The 18,933-nt window shown below is 39.5% G+C and overlaps 1 long non-coding RNA gene across 5 annotated transcripts in view; it reads left to right on the forward strand.

Annotated features, from left to right (window-relative positions):
• Nucleotides 1-7,756: 7,756 nt before the first annotated feature.
• LOC141930047 (uncharacterized) overlaps nucleotides 7,757-18,933 on the forward strand; it is a 105,247-nt gene continuing 94,070 nt past the window's right edge. For all 5 annotated transcript variants that reach the window (XR_012625200.1, XR_012625212.1, XR_012625210.1 and 2 more), the window contains exons 1-4: nucleotides 7,757-7,967; nucleotides 8,596-8,798; nucleotides 10,153-10,251; nucleotides 11,165-11,324. This is a non-coding gene — a long non-coding RNA (uncharacterized LOC141930047). The remainder of the gene's footprint in view (nucleotides 7,968-8,595; nucleotides 8,799-10,152; nucleotides 10,252-11,164; nucleotides 11,325-18,933) is intronic.

Raw genomic sequence — 18,933 nt, forward strand, 5'->3', positions numbered from 1 at the left:
ACAGAATAAACAGTGTTGGGATTGAGGTTTGTTTGAAGAGAGCTGATATGTTTTAAAGCAGGCTTCTTTTATGATATTATTACATGAATCATGTAGTATCTAATATTCAATAAAAGTCAGTAAAGCCCTTAGCATAATTGTAGTACTGTTGTTTAAAACAACTGTTTCCCTAATTCAATTTCAAAACAGAGTAAACAGCTGTAGTCTATGAATATGTATGTGTTGATCTCTTTGTGCTTCCTTATGTGTTATGTAACGGGTAGAAATTTAGTTGTAAATACAAGAATTTCTCATTTCAGTGAGGACATCAGAAGAGTATCCAGCCACCTTTCTGTTCAACACCCATTTTTCATTTATGGTCAATGAAAGATGGACCAGATCCTTTGACACCATCTAGGGTGACAATTAAACTACCAAGTAACTGCACGTACGTGAAATTGCTACATGGATAATTTGCAGCCAAACTGTCTGGTTTTACTTCCCCTCATTCCAAGCTCATCTAAGTGGACTGCTCAGTTTTGCTTGAACATCTCCTAAATCTTCTGGATCAAGAATTCATACATGTGTTGATCCACACATGCACAAAACTCTTTGTGTTCCCATGTGACCTGCCTTTAAATTTTTAAGTGATAATCATTAACACAGGCACAGCTTTTAGAGCTTTCACACTAGAAATATCTGAGGTGTGAGACAGAAACGTCCTGTTCTGTGGCCAATAAAAATGTGAATTGCATTAGTAATTTGGCAGTAGCAGTTCTATGTTTTCTAATTGAATTACTAATTCACATAAAACTACAATCAAATGTCTGCAGCAAGCAGCACAAAGTACCTTAGTTTGAACTGCTAGTGGAGGTTCAAAAGGGTAACAGGAATGATTGGTTAGACTTAGATGGTCTAAGACTATGAGCTCTCTTCAAGGAGCTTTAAAGAAAAGGTAAAAAAAAGTAAAAAATCCCAAAGGAATTAATGTATCCCAGCAACAGTATAATGCAGGAATGGCAGAAAGTTAATGTTACCGTTATACTTATGTAGGAAAGATGCAGTTAAGTTTAAAATGTTGTAGACAGAGAAAAACATAAGAAATGTATAGTACTCATCAACAGAAACAAGTGAAGGCTGGACTGGTGAGTGATTTACAGCTGCTCACCACTGCGTTGTTAAAATCCATTATAGCAATTAATTTGGGGTTTCAATAGTGAGAAGACAGTAGTTTTTACAGGAAAGACTCCATGGCTTACCCAGCCACCAGTAAAGAAACCCATTCCCAGGCATTTCACTGAGATATTTTTCCATCTATTTAATCTGTTGCCAATTCAATAATAATTTTATTAATACTTACTCGGTGACATATTTTTTCAACCTCATATTTTTCTAGTTGATTTTATAAACAGGTGGTAATTACAATATTTTATGGCCATCCAAATGTAGATGATGGTAGAAGATGTTTCTACCAAATGTCATTAGACTGCAGAGGTCAGATCCTCAGGGGCTGTGTTAAGACGTTTACTCTGTCATTGTTCATTTTGGCAGGAGGCATAGTGGATGCAAATTGACGATATTAACCAGCCCTGAAAGCAGAGCAGAGAGTTCATGCCAATTCCGTCCCTCAAACCATCCAGTAGTTGCTGGTAGATATCTTTTTTTTTTCCAGTCTCTTCTCAAGCAAGAGTTCTCAGTGACAGCTATACCCACTAGGAAGACAGCTGTCAGGGGGACAGCAAAAATAGATTGGAATGATTACATTTTTTTAGAAATTCTCTGAAAGTGCTGAGCAGCCGCTGTCAGAAAAGTTAGAGTCTTGCAGATGTCTCAGAGCAAGAATCTTAAAATTGCATCCAAAATCCTTTTCCGTCCAAATACTTTTCAAAACTGTGGTCATATATACTTGGAGAATAAATTCTACATCAAGATTAAAGATGCCAATATTACAGAATCCTCAAGTGTGTAAGAAATGTTTTCATATGATGTATATACACACACATGTATGTATTTGATAACGAATAATAGTTTATGATCCACAGATGCTTTATTCTTAAGTCATTAATTGTCCTACGGTTAAAGAGACTTTACAACAAGTTTATTCAAACAGAGAAGGAGACATTCTTATTCCATTGGATTACATACTTTTCATCCTTTCCTCTGGCATCAGGAATGTCTACAGTTATAATTTTTCTGGCAGATTGGAGCAATTTTGGTAGCTTTTATTTTTAGGATTGGTGGTGGTTCTATAAAGTAAATAGGTTTATAATACCATATAGAAATGAGGTCTGTGTTATTAAAATTTAACTTACTTGTCCAACTGGGGGCAGAAGAGGAATGAGGTAGAGAACTTTTACCAGTACAGAGTGGGTGGCAATGCGATATCTCAAATACTGTATGTGAAACTCAGACTTCCTGAAGTGTTACCTGTGAAGAGAGCTGGCTATGTGTATGGGTCCCAACCGATCACACTACAGTTTTCATACTCCAAATCAGTGACATTATGTATTAGTCGAGTTCCAAATCCATTCCAGTGAGCTGCTGATGTACTTCAGCGTATTCTATATATCTGCATTGAAGCGTTCTCTTCCCTCTGCTATATAATAGGAGAGTAATGTCAAAATTTTTGATTACCATAACATCCAAAAATAGAATCTAATTATTCTCTTCCATTTTCAGTCTCAGCTAGATTTTTTTTGAGAATTGATTAAAACCCTCTAGAAAAGAATGAATGTGTTCCAGTTTTATTACAAAGAATATTTAGTCTGTGTCATTTAAAGTACTAACAACAAATAATGCACATTATGTTCCATGCAATTTATTTTTGTTTCTTTTTTCTTGGTTTCTAAGGCTTTTGCAATCATGCTGGTCAGTCCCTAATAACTTAGGAACAAACAGGCCAGTTTCTGCCACTGATAGACAGAAACAGATGTCTCACAGGTTCTGGAGGTTTTGTGAAAATCTGTAAAAGGTTAGGCACAAGCAAACTGAATTAGTGACCTCATTGAGAGAAAAAAGCACCACATGAACTCAACATTTTTTTATGTTGCTTGGCCTGTTCTGCTCAGGCACGCTGTGCATATGAGCTACGGATGCAACCAACAGCAGACAGCAGAGATAAAACACCAAGCCAGGCCTGACGTGTGCTTCTTTCTTCCCAGATGGCAGTGAGGGAGTGGGGAGGGGCTACTAAAAGTATTAGGGGATGACTGAGGTCATGATGAAACTAAGAGAGGAGTTGGGATTATTACAGTGGAAGTACAGGTATGTGGGATGCAAACCCATGGGAAATCAGGTTTCACTAGTTCCACTGATCAGAGAAAAAAATATTTATGTTTTTCCTGTTAATACCTTTTGGAGAAAGTCATGTCACATCCATTAAAATAACCAAATAAGTTTCTAAAAGGCCTGTGGGTGAGAGCCTCCACTGAGAAAAAAAAGACTTAATTTCCTATCACAGTGGGCCAGATTCTCAGCTTGTGTGAACTGGCAGGATTAATTGAGTTGTGCTGACTTAATGCCAATTGGCCTACTGTTCTAGGATGTTAAAAATAATTCCAAGCAAATACAGAAAATAAACAAAAAAATTAGGCAGGAATATGTTTAGGGAAAATGGGCATAAAATCACAATATGAAAAGTCATTATGTTGTAATAGGAAATGGTAGGGAGGTAAAATATTAACTATTTTAAGATCTAGTATCAAAAAGAAGTAGGAGATTCATCTCTTTCTATGCGAAAATAGTGTAGGTTTTCTTTATCCTGTTACAGGAAGCATTATCAGTTTGGCAAGAAGACCTGGGCTGAGATAAAAGCCTGAAGCATGGACACAGAGAGGAGACCGGGACTGTGAGGAGGAGTCAGTGGCGCAGTGAAACATGAAAGTGGCATTAGGAGACCACAGCCTGGGAATCATTCTTGGTTGAAATGCACAGGGTCATCTGTGCTCACTACAGCATCTCCTCTCCTGTGCAAGGAACAGACTCTAAGGCACAGGAATGCCACCGCCCCTCTGCTGTTACCTGATCTTTGTAAGAAGTACTGGTTAAATGGAAATACTGGCGTTAGAGGTAGCTAACAGATGACCTGCATCAACTCACATAATTTAATTTCTTTTAAAAAATCAGTTCCCACCCACCCCACCCCCCCCGAATGCATGTTAGTCCAGAACTTTTCGTTCAGCTGGTTTATAATGTTTTAACCCCTTCTGTCTTTTTAGATAAATTTATAAATAACACCATATGGAGCAAAACCTCCAGTAGTTTTCATTTTGAAAATAACAGTATAGATACAACATTTTCTTCTATTTTTTTCCAGTAATAAGTAATTGACACGTATTTCAAATCTGCATTTTTCTGCAAATTTACAATGTGGGAAGTACATAAATAAGTCACCAAGCTGTATTTAAGAAATACCAGGAGGTGGCGTGTGCCTACTTAATTTGATTCCTCAGATTCAGACAAGAGTTTTGCACTGCAGGCACCTGATCATATGCATTTTCTTCCACTTGGACTTCTGCCACGTTTTAGGTACATACCAATTAGTGTTTACCAAACGAGAAACTATTCTCTAATTTGTTTGCTTATTGCTGTTCAATGTGTGTCCCAGTGGAGCATTTGTTACCTCTTCAGATTTTGCTTTTGAAACTTAATTTCCTTGTGGACTTGTGCCTTCATGCTCATCGATATTTATCTGAATTCCTCACAAAATGTAACGTGTTAATTTGCTTTACACAGCACTTTTTTGAGATGAGTAGATAAGACACTTTTACCTCGTTTGAACTGAGGCACAGAGAGATTAAGGTTTGAGATACAGAGTTTGCAATGCAGAAAACTTGGTTCTTTTCTGGACTATTTGTCTAGAAGGGCAGTTGCTACTGCTATACGAAATGGTCCCTTGCAGAAGCAGTCACTGCCAATACCTATCCACTCACCTCCAGTATCTCCAGTGATTTCACACTCCAGTCCTGTCTCCTAGGTCTAAAGACCATCTTTTACTTTCTTAATCCCTCCGAAGCAAATGAGAGGAGTGGATGTTGCTTCTTTCTTGGAAAAATGTAAAAAAACGTAAGTAGTTGCTAAAGGTAAGATAGGGTTTGTGGGTTATGTGCGAGGTGTGAAGTCCCATAGTTCAGGGGAACTAAAGCAAGAAGAGGGAGACTAAGTATGGGAGATGATGGGAGAAGAGAAGAGTAGGTAGAGGCAAAGACCCTGTGCCCTCCTCTGTCTCAGAGTCTTCCAGAGCCATGTTGGCATCACTCAGTATCCCTCACCAGAAGCCCACTCAAATTCACCTGTTTGCCTCGCAGCCCCTTGGTCTTCCCAGCCCCTGCATGTATTTCTCATGTTTTTCTTCAGTCATCTCCTGCCAGCTTTGCTCTTACCCATTTGCCGCCCACATTGCCACTGCCACAAGCTGAATTTTGCCTACAGAGCTGAGAAGCTGAATAAAAGCCAACATAACCAAAGACATACATTAGAGACTATTCCACAACTTTAGCATCAATTTTTTTCCCTTCCCTTCCCTTCCCTTCCCTTCCCTTCCCTTCCCTTCCCTTCCCTTCCCTTCCCTTCCCTTCCCTTCCCTTCCCTTCCCTTCCCTTCCCTTCCCTTCCCTTCCCTTCCCTTCCCTTCCCTTCCCTTCCCTTCCCTTCCCTTCCCTTCCCTTCCCTTCCCTTCCCTTCCCTTCCCTTCCCTTCCCTTCCCTTCCCTTCCCTTCCCTTCCCTTCCCTTCCCTTCCCTTCCCTTCCCTTCCCTTCCCTTCCCTTCCCTTCCCTTCCCTTCCCTTCCCTTCCCTTCCCTTCCCTTCCCTTCCCTTCCCTTCCCTTCCTTTTCATGCATTGCATTACACCAGTATGCCAACAGAAAACTTTTAAAAGTTTTCTTTGCTTCATCTAATTTGTGTTGGATTCAGCAGCCTGGGAAGAGGTCATGCCCTGACATGACATCTGTGACTACCAAAATCTGAAACTAGTTTCAGATTTGCTCTCAAGTATGCCAGCTGGTCCTGTGTTCTTACAACCTGATTCTGTAAACCCTGTGTCCTTCATTAAGTATTCGTCACACGGAAGACAAAATTCCTTAGTGCCAAAACTGATCAAAAAGGTGGCAGCCAGTAAGGCCGGCATTTCCTAAGCTAGGTTACTGCTGTCAGTACGGTAACCTGATGATGTCTATCATTCATACTCTTTTTCTTTAGGCACTGGAATTTATTAATTTTGCCCAAAGTGATCTAGAATTTGCACAGCCAAGTGCCACGTCCTTCCATGTACTTCTTAATCCCCTGAACCTTATTTCTGCTCTCCGGGAACAGGTGGAATTCTCAAATTCATCTTTTCCAAGCTACAGGATGACCAATGAGAGATTGAAGGAGTGAGCATGTATTTAAATAGTATGTAATCTGACTAAAAAAACCTAAAACACACAGAAGATGTAAAGAAAGCGCAGTGTTAAAATGCAGCTTTTTGACATTGCTGACTTCTAAAACCACTTCAGGAAATGCTATTCAGAAAATCACTGACAGGGTCAATTTCTGATGTCTCCTTGCCTTACGGAAGTTCACTGAAGTAAGCGAGATTGTATACATGTGAATGAACAAAACAGCTCAGAGTTGTTCATCTGCTGTGACAGCTACGCAGAAAATACTTTCTATTGCTTGACCATATTCTGTCCTTTATCTTGGTATGATTTTGACAGAAGAACAGATATGACATTTATCCTGTGTTTAGCACATCTGAGGAAACTCTTTAAAGTTTTAAATAGAAAAATATCTATAGCCCTTTATAACCAATCCTGTCTCTACTGAATAGGTAATTACTGAGATTAAACAAGCGTCTCTAAATTGCTTATGTATTCCAATTGCTTCTATTTTCTGCTGGCTTTATGAATGTCCTTCTAAAGAAAGCATGAAAGAGATATTTGCTTTTTTTTTTTTTTTTTTTTTTAAATAGCCTGCAGAAGAAATTGCTTTCATTTCAGGAATAACAAGTTGTTGTTTCTGAGGAATAAAAACTTTGAACTGGTTTCCACTTCAAAGTTTCTGAAGCAAGAGAGCTTGCAGGTATTTTTAATATTCTAAATTCAAATCCTCATAGTATTGAAGAAAATAAAACAAACAAACAAGCAATTCTAGTTGAGTTAAAATAAAAATGTGACTCCTTTCTTCCAGCAAAAAGTCACTGATGGAAAGAATTGCCATGCCTGATCCTCAAACTTAGTTCCCAACTCCTGCAGCAATAACAGCAGTTATTTTTTAAAATCCTTGATATTGTAGTGTTGGAGATGCTCTTCCCATAATCTAGGACTGTAAATAGGAAGAAATCATGATCCTGCTGAAAGATACTCCTTTGACTTTAGCAGAACGATTTCATTCCCAAATTGCTGCAGCGTAAATGTGACAGAACTAAACACAGGCCTTAGGTTTGCTAATTTCTGTTTTCTTGTTGAGTTTTCCAAGAGGAAATCATTAATTTTCTTCATGGCCTTTCATTCACAAACCACAAAAAAGATGCAAAAATGCTCCATGGTATTGGTAGTACTCATGCATAAATTGTACCATATTTAATGCCTTTTATCAAAGCAGCTGGACAGATTTTACAAATATAGACTCTGCAAGAGTCTCTTCCCAACGACTTGCCTTCCAATCATTCCTAGGATGCCTTGCACATGGTTATATAGTTATTTAAATTGCAAATGAGTCAGTGAGTTGCATCACACTCTTCAAGTATCTGAATCTTTTGTTGCCTTGTTTAGAACTTATCATGGTGTTTGTGCACGGAGGACAGGAAAAGGTGAACAACACATTACTTCCTTTGCAGAGTATTGTTTACAACGTGCTGGTATATGGAGAGGAAAGCAAATAGGGGTGGCAATTGGAAGCACTACTCCTTGTTTGTCACATGAATGGGTTTTAAATGCAGATTATTTTTTTTTTTAAAGTGTAGACTTTAATCTATATATAATGTTTTGAATCTTCAGAAGAACAGAACCAAGTAAGTGAAAAATCTCTACTTTTATCTCAAAGGACTCCTAGAAGTAGTATATCCTGTTGTAACTATTGCTGTATCATGTAGTTTTCTTACTTTTAATTTATGGAAGGATAACTGGGTTACTCTAATAGCAGTTATCTATTTCCTCCCACTAAAATGGTTTTCTTGTTCAGATAATTGGGTAGAATTGGCTGACAAAAATGGTGTCTAAGTGGGAAATCTTTTACTGTGTACTGTGTTTTTACTACAGGTGTGCAGTGTTTTGTATGCATCATTAAAATGTGTAGTTCCAAGACAAAATAGACTCTTAATACCAAACATATGATGTGGCAAAAGTCTGTGAAGAAAAATGCAGGTCTACTGGAGCTAAAGGTTTTTCTTCAGGACCTTGTTAAAATCTTTCATAATGTTACAAAAAGGCCTCTTTAAAATGCTTCTGTGGCATCAAGATACAGGGGTGGGATTCTAATTTACCACATAATCACTCCCTGGGTGAGTATAATAAAGCCAAAGTGAGATGCATCTGATTTTTTGTTTGTTTACCTTTCAGAAATATTAAATGTTCAGAGCTTCAAATCAGTTCTGTAGACAGATCTGTCAGATTCACCTCTTTCTCTCTCTCCATTCCTAGCTATCAGGATAGCTTCTCCGGAGCTGTCATGACATTCACTCTGTAAATGGAAAATAATTCCATCATACATTGCATCAATATGACTAATTATGGATGTCAGTCCTATCTCCTTATGGTTTTTGAAAACAAAAGCTGATTTCACAAGGAATAAGGCTTGACAGAATGAAGTTCTGGCTTGCAGTCATCTGGCCTTTCATGCTATGGTTAGTGGATCTTGTTATCTATATTGTAGTGTAAAAGAAGAAAATTGCTAATAGGAGCTGTCTCTCACTTAGGCCTAATACTAAATTTTGCTTTTCTTATAATATGCAAATAATAATTTAAAAAAAACCCTGGTCATTTAAATCAAACCACAACTATCAGTGTGTACTGGAGAGACACCTATGGCTACAACCAAAAAATACTGTGCCATGATGTAATTAATGACCTGTTTCAGTCGGTTTCTGACCATCTTCAGACGTCTCGCAGCTATAGATACACTTGCAAATAAATCAGTCCAGGTTTAGCCTCTACAGGCATAGGATCAAGTGGTTGGTTGTTACTGCTCACAGTTGATGTGCATAACCCACCAGATTTATTAACATAGCATTTAAATTTTAAGCCATCTTCAGTATGATTTACACTGGCAATACTATTATCTCCAAGTGCAGGAGCTCATTTTGGATAGTGTCCAAAGAATTCATTGCTTTGAATGTCTGATACGACTTCTGTCAGGGAATCTAAACATGTTCTGATCCCCACAAGTGGGCTTGGTCTCAGCCGTCATCCTTCTACGGCCTGGGTGTTGCTCTCTTTCTATTTACAAAAACTGCAAAGAGAACAGTCCTTAGTTTTGCAACTGGTACATACTTGTGTACCTGATTGTTGAGTGAAAGGTAACTGTGTGAAACACATTTTTATTGTATTAGCAATAAAACATTTAATGGCAAGACCAAAGGCAAAGATTAACCCATCCTGAGTCTTCTACTACTACCTTTAGATGTTTGTCATTGATTACAAACTTCTGATGTTATTACTCGGTCACTTTCATGTTGCATCTTCTTATTATTGGCTCAGAGGTTACTTCAGTATTCTCTGTATTTTTGTACACTCTTTCAAAGGGTAGGTAGAAAGCATTGCTGTCACATAATCAAAGCCATCCTGAAGGAAAGACTTTGTCTCCTTATTTGGCCTTGTTAGACATACAGGTTTGCATAAACCTCTTTCCCTCCCAGCTGTGGTGCATACCAAAATGAGAGACATACTGTTTCCTACCTCATCAGTCCTGTTCCAGAGAGAAGTAGTCCATAAAATTTCCATATACCTTTCCACTTGGCTTGCAATAGATTATCTTTTTGTTCTCTTGCACAGGACAAAATTTCTTAAAGCAAAATGAGGAAGAAAAATAAATGAAGCAACTTTTTTTCCAGGAACTCTATATAGTGATGAGAAGCAACTTTGCTTACAATCCAGAATAATGAGAGGAAGTAACCTGTATTTGGAGCATGCTGAAATTGAGAAAAAAAACCCTGTTGTTGACAATTATCTTGACTTTATCCTTAATTTTACTTCTCAAAGACAACTGAGAAACTGAAGGACTCCATCAGCCTCTCACCTTCAGCCTCTCGGGCTTGTGTTAAGGAGTTTCAAAATGGCTCTCCAAAGCAGGTGGAAATGGTAGGTTTTCGTGGTTTCTTCATATGAGGTTGCTTTTATTCTCCCATAGCATTCATTAGGAATAGATTTATGTGATTGCATGTCCAACATGAACTTGAAGAATATTTGCTCAGAACTCTTCTTATCTTTGAAATGCTTGACAGATAAAATTTCTGATCAGAATAGCTTGAAAGGCGCTTTCTTCAATTCTGAGAATAGATTACCATGATATCATTAACTAAACTGTAGCTGGGTGAAGTTATGGCAGGGTCAAGGTAGAGACATGAGACGAGGTAAAGGTTGGTGGAGAACTTCAGCACTAGGAACAATTTCTCAGTGCTGCTCTCTCAATGTTATTTGAGCTCCAGCATCTCCTCCCAGGTATGTCCCCAGTTGTGGTGGCTGACTGGAAAAGTAATCTACTTACATTCCCATCCCATGCCTTGCTGAGGAAGAACACCCAACAGAGTAGGGCACTCCCACAGGAAATTAAACTCTCAGCTGAGCAGTCACACTCTTTAGTTATTGTGATGGTCGATTTCTTACCTGGTGATGAGTCTGGTGAGGAAAGCTTTGAGGCCAGTAGCTGATGTCACCCAGACTGCTGCATTGTGCCTTCAAATTCAAAATGAACAGCTCAAAAAGGCCACCGATTACACAGCTTTTCCCCTAACATATGAAGTCCCCTTAAGGTTCAAGCTGATTCAGTGTAGTGAGGGATGTGCTAATAGATCCCGCATTATAGAATTGTATGTTTATAAACTAAATAGTTATAGACCCATTGTTACATCTCCTGAAGTGAATGGGACATTTGAATATAAATGATAAATGGTGCATGATTGCTCATCTGTAATATAGTAACTCACAGGTTAATATTACATCAAGTGTTCTAGCACTGCAGATTTCCTTATTCTGATAACTCCTGTCTCTGCAGAGACACCAAGTGAGATGAAGCTGGGGTGAGAAGAACATAAAGGATGAAGGGAACGTTAGTACCATTCTTTTATCACCTACTTCTACTGATCCTGCAAAAGCCTCTCTATCTCCATCATCAGGTTTCAGGCACCTGGGAGTCTGCAAGGCCATTCTCCACGGTACTTCTTCCACCCTTCTGGGACTGTCATTTGATGGGAGGAAGGGACAGAAAGGAGACTGTGCCCACAAGCTGTGAGGTACAGTTAGAACTGGGAGACAAAAAATAAGAAAGAGTCACCGGTCTTTGAATATTTGCATTTCACAGAATGAATCCCTAGTGTTTTGCCCACAAGGAAGGAAACTGAAATTTCAAAAATGATTAAGGGATAACACTAGCCCTCTCCCTGACACAGATTCTGCCTTGGCTAGGGCTGACCCAGTTCTGTTCTTCCTTTAGCGAGACAGTATCTCACTAGAATAACATTATGTTTCAGTTCATACCACATCCCTTGCCATTGCTAAGATTCAGAATATAATTCAGTTATAAATACAGCTATTAATTTCAGGATCTCTAGGGATATGCTGACACACTGATGCCTACATTACTTCACAATGTATCTTATCTTACAGTCAGATTGCAGAAACACTTTTATACATTCTCCAGTTCTGATTAATAAATAAATCTGCACAAAGTAACATTTATATCAGAACATTTTGTTGCAAATTTACCTTTCCTGTTAAACTTGTTGCCTGGCTGAAAAATATAGTTTGTGTAGACTGCTCTTGTCATAACTAAATGCATTCTCCATGAGCACGGACTCAGGATTCAGACTCTGCCCTTGCCCTACTGTGTGCTTAGGGGCAAGACACTTCATCTGTTCTCCTGTTCCCCATATTTGAAATGTGATCAATAATTGTTACATCCTCTGTAAAGAACATTCACTTCCACTGATGCAAAGCACTTGTACTGGAGGAAGACATTTTGATAATATTACAAACTGGCCATGCTCCCACCTGCTGTCTTGGCCTGTTACAGCACACATAGTATCAACAATCCAAGCACTAAAAATGTATTAATCTACTCTGCTTCTCTTCCTGCTTCTCCCAAACCATGAGCTTAACTGTTATAAGATTTAAGCAGTAATAATGAGAATTAGATTTTTCTTACTTCCTTCAGACTTACACTTGTGTCTTATTTCAAACTTTTATTCATGGCAGTCAGAGACTTAGCTTCTTATGAGAAACTTTATTTCTAAAATCCATTAGTTAGGGCTTTGCCACACAAATAAAATACCATGAGTTGTCTATAACCACAGCACTTTGTGCACAGCCTGCTTTTCACCACAGTGTAATTTTACATTACATTATTTCTAGTTTCATATTTCATGTAAAATTTTAGTTCTTGGAGGTCCGCTCCTGCTCGCTTCAGGTGAATTCTGATTTTCTGAATTGCTGTGTTCCTTTTTCAAACTGAGTTCAGTTCCCCTCAAGAGGACAGGGCAGTCAGAGAGCAGCTGGGTGAGCAACGGGCCGCCAGCCAATGTCAGCCCGCCACACAACCGAAGGAATTTGGTCTGAACATTTATCTTGATACCTAGAAGAATTCACATGTTAATTTTGGCAGCTCAAACAGACTTAATACAGCAAAACAACCCAGTTTTCCATAAATGGCATGTATTTTTAAACAATGTATTTTTAAACAAATTACAAACTGCAGAAAATGTATTTTATAGCACAAATTACACCCTGCAATGCATGCGGCTTCACTTTGCCCCCAATGGAATACTTTAATAAACCAATTAAAGTACTTTCTGAAATAGTATACTAATGAAATCATGATCACATCTATAAATGTCCTGAGTAGACACTAATCTTAAAGTAGGCACAAAGGAAAAATGTTATATGCATGTTCTTTGGAGACTAATCTGATCTGAAAGTAATTCATATGAAACCAAATCAGCTACATGTTAAGTGAACTTCTTTCAGTAGATGATCTGCAGTCAGTTCCATTTATCTTCATACACTGTTGGCAAGTTTAACTTGTTTCTCAGTATCGGATTAAGAAGTAGTGGGGTGAAGGAAGCATCTTGTTCCTTATTTTCCTTTTGGCAAGTTCCATGCATTGCAAATGCTCCTGCCAGGGGCAAGCGGTGGAAGTTCAGGTTTTTTAAACTCTTGGGCTTTGACCTAAATGTTGAACAATCTCGATGATTTGGGGGGAAACCAGGTTTCAGCAAGGGCCAAAGGCGGCCGAGGCAGAGGAGAAGGAAGCCAAGGAGGGAGCAGCAGCAGAGGGACCCCGAGGCCGGAGGAGGAGGAGGAGGGCAGGAGGTGCTGCAGGCCCAGAGCAGGGATCCCCTGCAGCCCTGGAGAGACCCCGCGGGAGCAGAGACCCACCCTGCAGCCCGGGGAGGGCCCCACGCCGCAGCGGGGGGATATTTCCTGCAGGAGCTGCGGCCGTGGAGAGCCCAGGCGGGAGCAGGTTGTCCCTGAAGGACTGCAGCCCGGGGAAGGGCCCGGCTGGAGCAGGGAGACGGGGCAGGAGGGAGGAGCGGCCCAGAGGGCTGCGAGGGACCCACCGCAACCCCCAGCCCCAACCCCTGCGCCCCTCAGCGGGAGAAGTCTGGGGTGAAGGGGTGAAGTGGGTGAAGTTGGGAAAGAAGAAAAGTCAAGAAGCAGGAGGTGTTTTAGTTTCTCTCTGTTTCTCACCATCCAGCTTTATTTTTATTGGCAATAAATTAAATTCATTTTCCTCAAGTTGAGTCTGGTTTGCCTGCAATGGTAACCGGTGAGTGATCTCACTGTCTTCATCTTGACACCTGAGCTTTTCCATCCTATTTCTCCTCCTGTCTTGCTGAGAAGGGGAAGTGAGAGTGCAGCTGGGTGGGGATCTGACAGCTAGTCAAGGTCAACCCACCACAGGTGCTAAGAGCTAAAAAGGAGAATATACTCCTCAGTAATTGGGAATGTGTGTGAAAAAGAAGAGCAGCATCCAGGGGGCTGAAACTTTGCATGTGAAACAGAAAAGCAAATATCGCACATGCTACTTCTGACTAATAACTCCTGAAAATAAGAGAAACAAACTTGAGTTCTGGTGAATCTTTCGTCAAAAAATAAGTAAACAAATTTCAATAGGAGTTTTTCACATGAAGTACTCACATAATTTTTTCTGGCAGATTCATATCTTATTGTTGAGAAAAAGTTGAAATAACTTCTATGTTACACACTAGAAGCACTTGTTTTGTAGTTGACATCATCATACTCTGCAGTATTTTGTAATAAAGGAGTCTCCACAGATGTGGGTCACTGGGACAGATCCTAACTGCTACAGACAGACAGACAAACAAACAAGTTTATATATACACTGATAGAAAATAATCACAAAATCACAGAATCGTTGGTGTTGGAAGAGACCTTTTGAGATCATCTAATGCAACCTTCCTACTCAAAACAGGGTCAAGCAGAGCACATTGCTTAGGACTGTGTCCATTCAGATTTTGAATATTTCCAAGGATGGAAGCTCCACAATCTCTCTTGGAAACCTATTCCACAGCTTGACCACACTCACAGTGAAAAAGTTTTCTTATGTTCGAATAGAAAACTTCCTCTAGTTTCAATCTGTGTCAAGTGCTTCTCATATTGTCACTGGACAGCACTGAGAGGAGTCTGGCTCTACCCTTCCTCTGTCCGTCAAGTATTTATACACATTGATAACATGCCCCTGAGCCTTTTCTGCTCCAGGATGAACAGTCCCAGCCCTCTCAGCCTCTCCTCATTATGACATGCTCCAGTCCCTTAATCATCTTCGCGACCCTTTGCAGGACTCACTTCAGTGTCTTTCTTGACTGGAGAGATGAGAGGTGGACCCAGGTCTTCAGATGTGTCTCATGGAGGATGAGTAGAGGGGGAGGATTAACTCCCTTGATCAACCTCAGCAACCTTCTTCATAAAGCAGCCGAGGAGGCTCTTGGCTTTATTTGCCATGAGGGCTCATTTTTGGGTAATGGTCAACTTTGTGTTCACCAGGATCTCCCAGAGCTTTTCCTGTCAAGCACCTCTCCAGCTGGTTGGCTCCCAGTACTGGTGCGTGGGGTTATTCCTTCCCAAGCACAGGACTTTCCATTGTCCTTTCTTCATGAGATTCCTGTCAGCCCACTTCTGGAGCCTGTCAAAGACTGAATAGCAGCCACATATCTCATGTATCAGCCGCTCCTCCAGTTTTGTATCATCTGCATACTTGCTGAGGGTGCTGTCTGTCCCATCATCCACATCATCAGTGGAGGTCTTAAACAGTGTTGACCTTTGGGTTACACCCCTGGTGACTTACCTCCAGCTAGCTTCATGCTGCCGATGACAAGTCTTTGAGCACAGCAGTTCAGCCAGTTTTCATTCCATGTGACTGTTCTTTATCTAGTCAATATTTCTTTGGTTTGTCAATGAAAAGATGATGTCAGAAGCATTGCTGAAGCTGATAAACAGTAGCCATTGCTTTCACCTTGGCCACCAAGCTAGTCATTTTGTCCTAGAAAGCTATCCATTTCATGAATCCATGCTGACTCTTCCCAGTCACCTTCTTGTCCTTCATATGTGTAGAGATGGTTTTGAGGATTATTTTGAGGATTATTTGCTCCATCGCTTTCCCAGGGATTACAGTGAGGCTGACCAGCCTGTAGCTCCTAGTTCTTCTTGATCTCTCAAGACTACTTAACGCTTTTGCCAGTCCTAGGAGCCTGTCTTCAGCAGAGTAAGACAGAAGCAAATCTACTGCTTAGTATCACACTCAAGACATTGGTTCAAACAAGGGTTTGTGTTTTCTTGTCCAAATGACATATCCATGTTTTTAAGGATAACTTCCAGTTTTCATGTGTAATATAGTGATTTAAATCCCTAGAAACCAACTTTATAAGTATTGTAGTAGAACAACTACTTATAATGATTAACTGAGCCAAGATGCTTATGAAATATTTCAGTATCAGAGGTTCAATTTTTGCATCAACTGACAGTAAAAACATCTGCCACTAAAGCTGTATAACACTTCAAGTGAAAAGAAGGATTCAGAGGTCACCTTGAATTTATAACCACAACTGATGTGAAGTACAAGTGAAAATCAGCTGATGTCCACTTGATACTGCACAAATCTCTCTGTGAGAGTGGGTATAAATTCTGTTGGCAGCAGCAGGGCAAAAAGTATATCTTTTCTAAAGAAGTCAATGGTTTGATTCAAACAACCATGTTGCAGGTGGATACCACTTGTTTCCCATCCCTCTTTCCTAACCAACACTGAGCGTTAGATAAAACTTAATTCTAAAATTAACATAGAGCACCACCTCTTGATGGGACTGCTTTCTGCAATGTAATTGTTGCAGTGTTCCTCTCCTCCTTTCTCCCTGCCCCCTTGATAAATGTAATGAGAATTTAGGACAAGTAACACAGTATTTTGCTATTATGAATCTGTAAAAGTACACTTATTCTGCCATCCCTGCAGGCTGCAGGATCAATCTGCCCACACAAGTCCTGTTAAGTGTTGCCATTTGCAATCCTCATGTTAGACCTGTCCACTCTGGGCAAGCTGCCTGCTGGAGACCTCCACATGTTGACATCTCAGGAGTACTCCAGATATGCCAGGACATCTGTTGTGCTCTAACCCTGGCCAGCAAATAAACCCCACAAAGCCACTCACTCTCTCCCCTGCATGGGATGGGGGGGAGAATTGGAAGGGTAAAAGTGAGAAGACACATGAGTTGAGGTAAAGACAGTTTAATAGGTAAATCAAAAGCCACACATGCAAGCAAAGCAAGACAAGGAATTCATTCACCACTTCCCATCAAGCAGGAAGGTGTTCAGCCATCTCCAGGAAAGCAGGGCTCCATCATGGTAATGGTTACTTGGGAAGACAAATGCCATCACTCCAAATGCCCCCCATTTCCTTCTTCTTCCCCACAGCTTTTCTTGCTGTGTGGGAATTGTCATATGGTATGGGATGTCTCTTTGGTCAGTTGGGGCCAGCTGTCCTGGCTGTGTCCCCTTCCAACTTCTTGCACATCCCCAGTAGTGCGAGAAGCAGAAAGGGTCTTGATGCTGTGTAAGCAATGTTCAGCAATAACAAACAACCCTGTGTTATCAACACTGTTTTGTTCACAAATCCAAAGCATAGCACCATACGAGCTGTAACTTTTATTTCAGCCAAAATGAGTGCAGCATCTTAAATGAAATAGGATTGCACAACTGAGTCAGTTCCTCTATGGAGAGGTAGGAATCCACATTTAGGTGCTTTAACAAAGAGGTAGATGTAGCAGGAATAGGAAGCTCTTAAATTTGATCTGCTACCACCAAAAAAAGTAGTTTTGGTGGCAGCCTTGTATGAAATTGTAATTTTTTTATATAATTCGGTCATCCTGATGATGTTAACCCACTTCATATGTTTTTTTACTTCTTGAATTTCACTATTTTGGTATAAAAATTAATCCTTGTTTTGGGTGGAACTTTTTCTCAACAGACATTAATGGAGTAAAAACTCCTCTCAATAAATAGGAGCCTTCGTTAGAGAACCTTTAGGGTATGTTAGCACCAAAAAAAAAAAAAAGTCAACATGGATCCATGGTAATTCAGGCACCTACAAAAATAAATAACCGAAAAAGCCTAGAAAAATTCAGAAGTTTACAGACACTATGTGAGAATCTCTTGTAACTATTGCCTATTTTTGTATAATTTTGTCAAGAACCAGTTCTCTTCTAACAGCAAAGGTTAACAGGTATCATCACAGACTAACTGGCATGAATAGGTATTTTCAGGTAATTTACTTCTCTCACACATTTTCAAATTAGTTAACCATGTTGGACAAAATAATAATAAACAAAAAAACCAGTGATGGGACATGTCTATAAATAATCCAAAATGTGCAGATTCAGAAGAAAATTGGTTCATGTATGGCTCATTTCTTTCACGAAGAAACATGAGCTCAGAACTTTAAGGACCTGGTGCTTAAACTAATCAACCTGCTGGCTGACTAGACCCTCATAATATTATTTTTCTGAGCAAGTCCTAGCGTCAAACGATTTTTTAGAGTACTGAATTCTATGCTGACTTTCATTTAAGGAACAGAATAAAATAATATTTTCTGTCAGTACAAGCATGCTGTGGGGAAAACATAAATGCATGCTTTTAGTTAGCATGAGATCTGTGGTATAATCATAATTTTATTCTGCTACCAAAACGTATGATACGTCAGGATTTCAAAATTCTTTGTGTGTTATCCATCACATTACAGTCTTGTGCAGATAACATAATAAAGTACCACAGACTGATTTATGCTTTAAAACTAAACAGTGGTTTGGAGTATATGTACCAAACTTCCTGTCATTGTCTCAGAAAAATAAATCACTTTGACATTTATATTTTGTAGGCTATTAAAAAATGTGACTGCTAATTAGAATGAAAAAATGTAGCTTCGTTGTTCGTTCAGTTGAGCTGTATAATAATGCATTATCAAAAGGATCCAGAGAAGAAAAGATGCACTAAATTAGTAACACCAAACTCAAAAGTTTCTAGAAAGTTCACATAAATAATTAATCTCAAAGAGGAATATAAAAAATTAAAAGTAACTTGAATCTTGTGAACGTGTGAGTCCTTATGCAATCAAAACTCCCACAGAAACAAGAAGTTTGCCTATGAAAGAAGAGAGGACTTCAGGGCTTAGGAGATGAGATCAGTTGAAGTTGAGAATGAGCATTTATGAAAAATGATCCAATCTGAAAAACTGTTTCTTGAATTGAAGCAGTAGTCTAATAC

This window comes from Strix aluco, chromosome 1 (genome assembly GCF_031877795.1).
Source record: "Strix aluco isolate bStrAlu1 chromosome 1, bStrAlu1.hap1, whole genome shotgun sequence".
Taxonomy (NCBI): domain Eukaryota; kingdom Metazoa; phylum Chordata; class Aves; order Strigiformes; family Strigidae; genus Strix; species Strix aluco.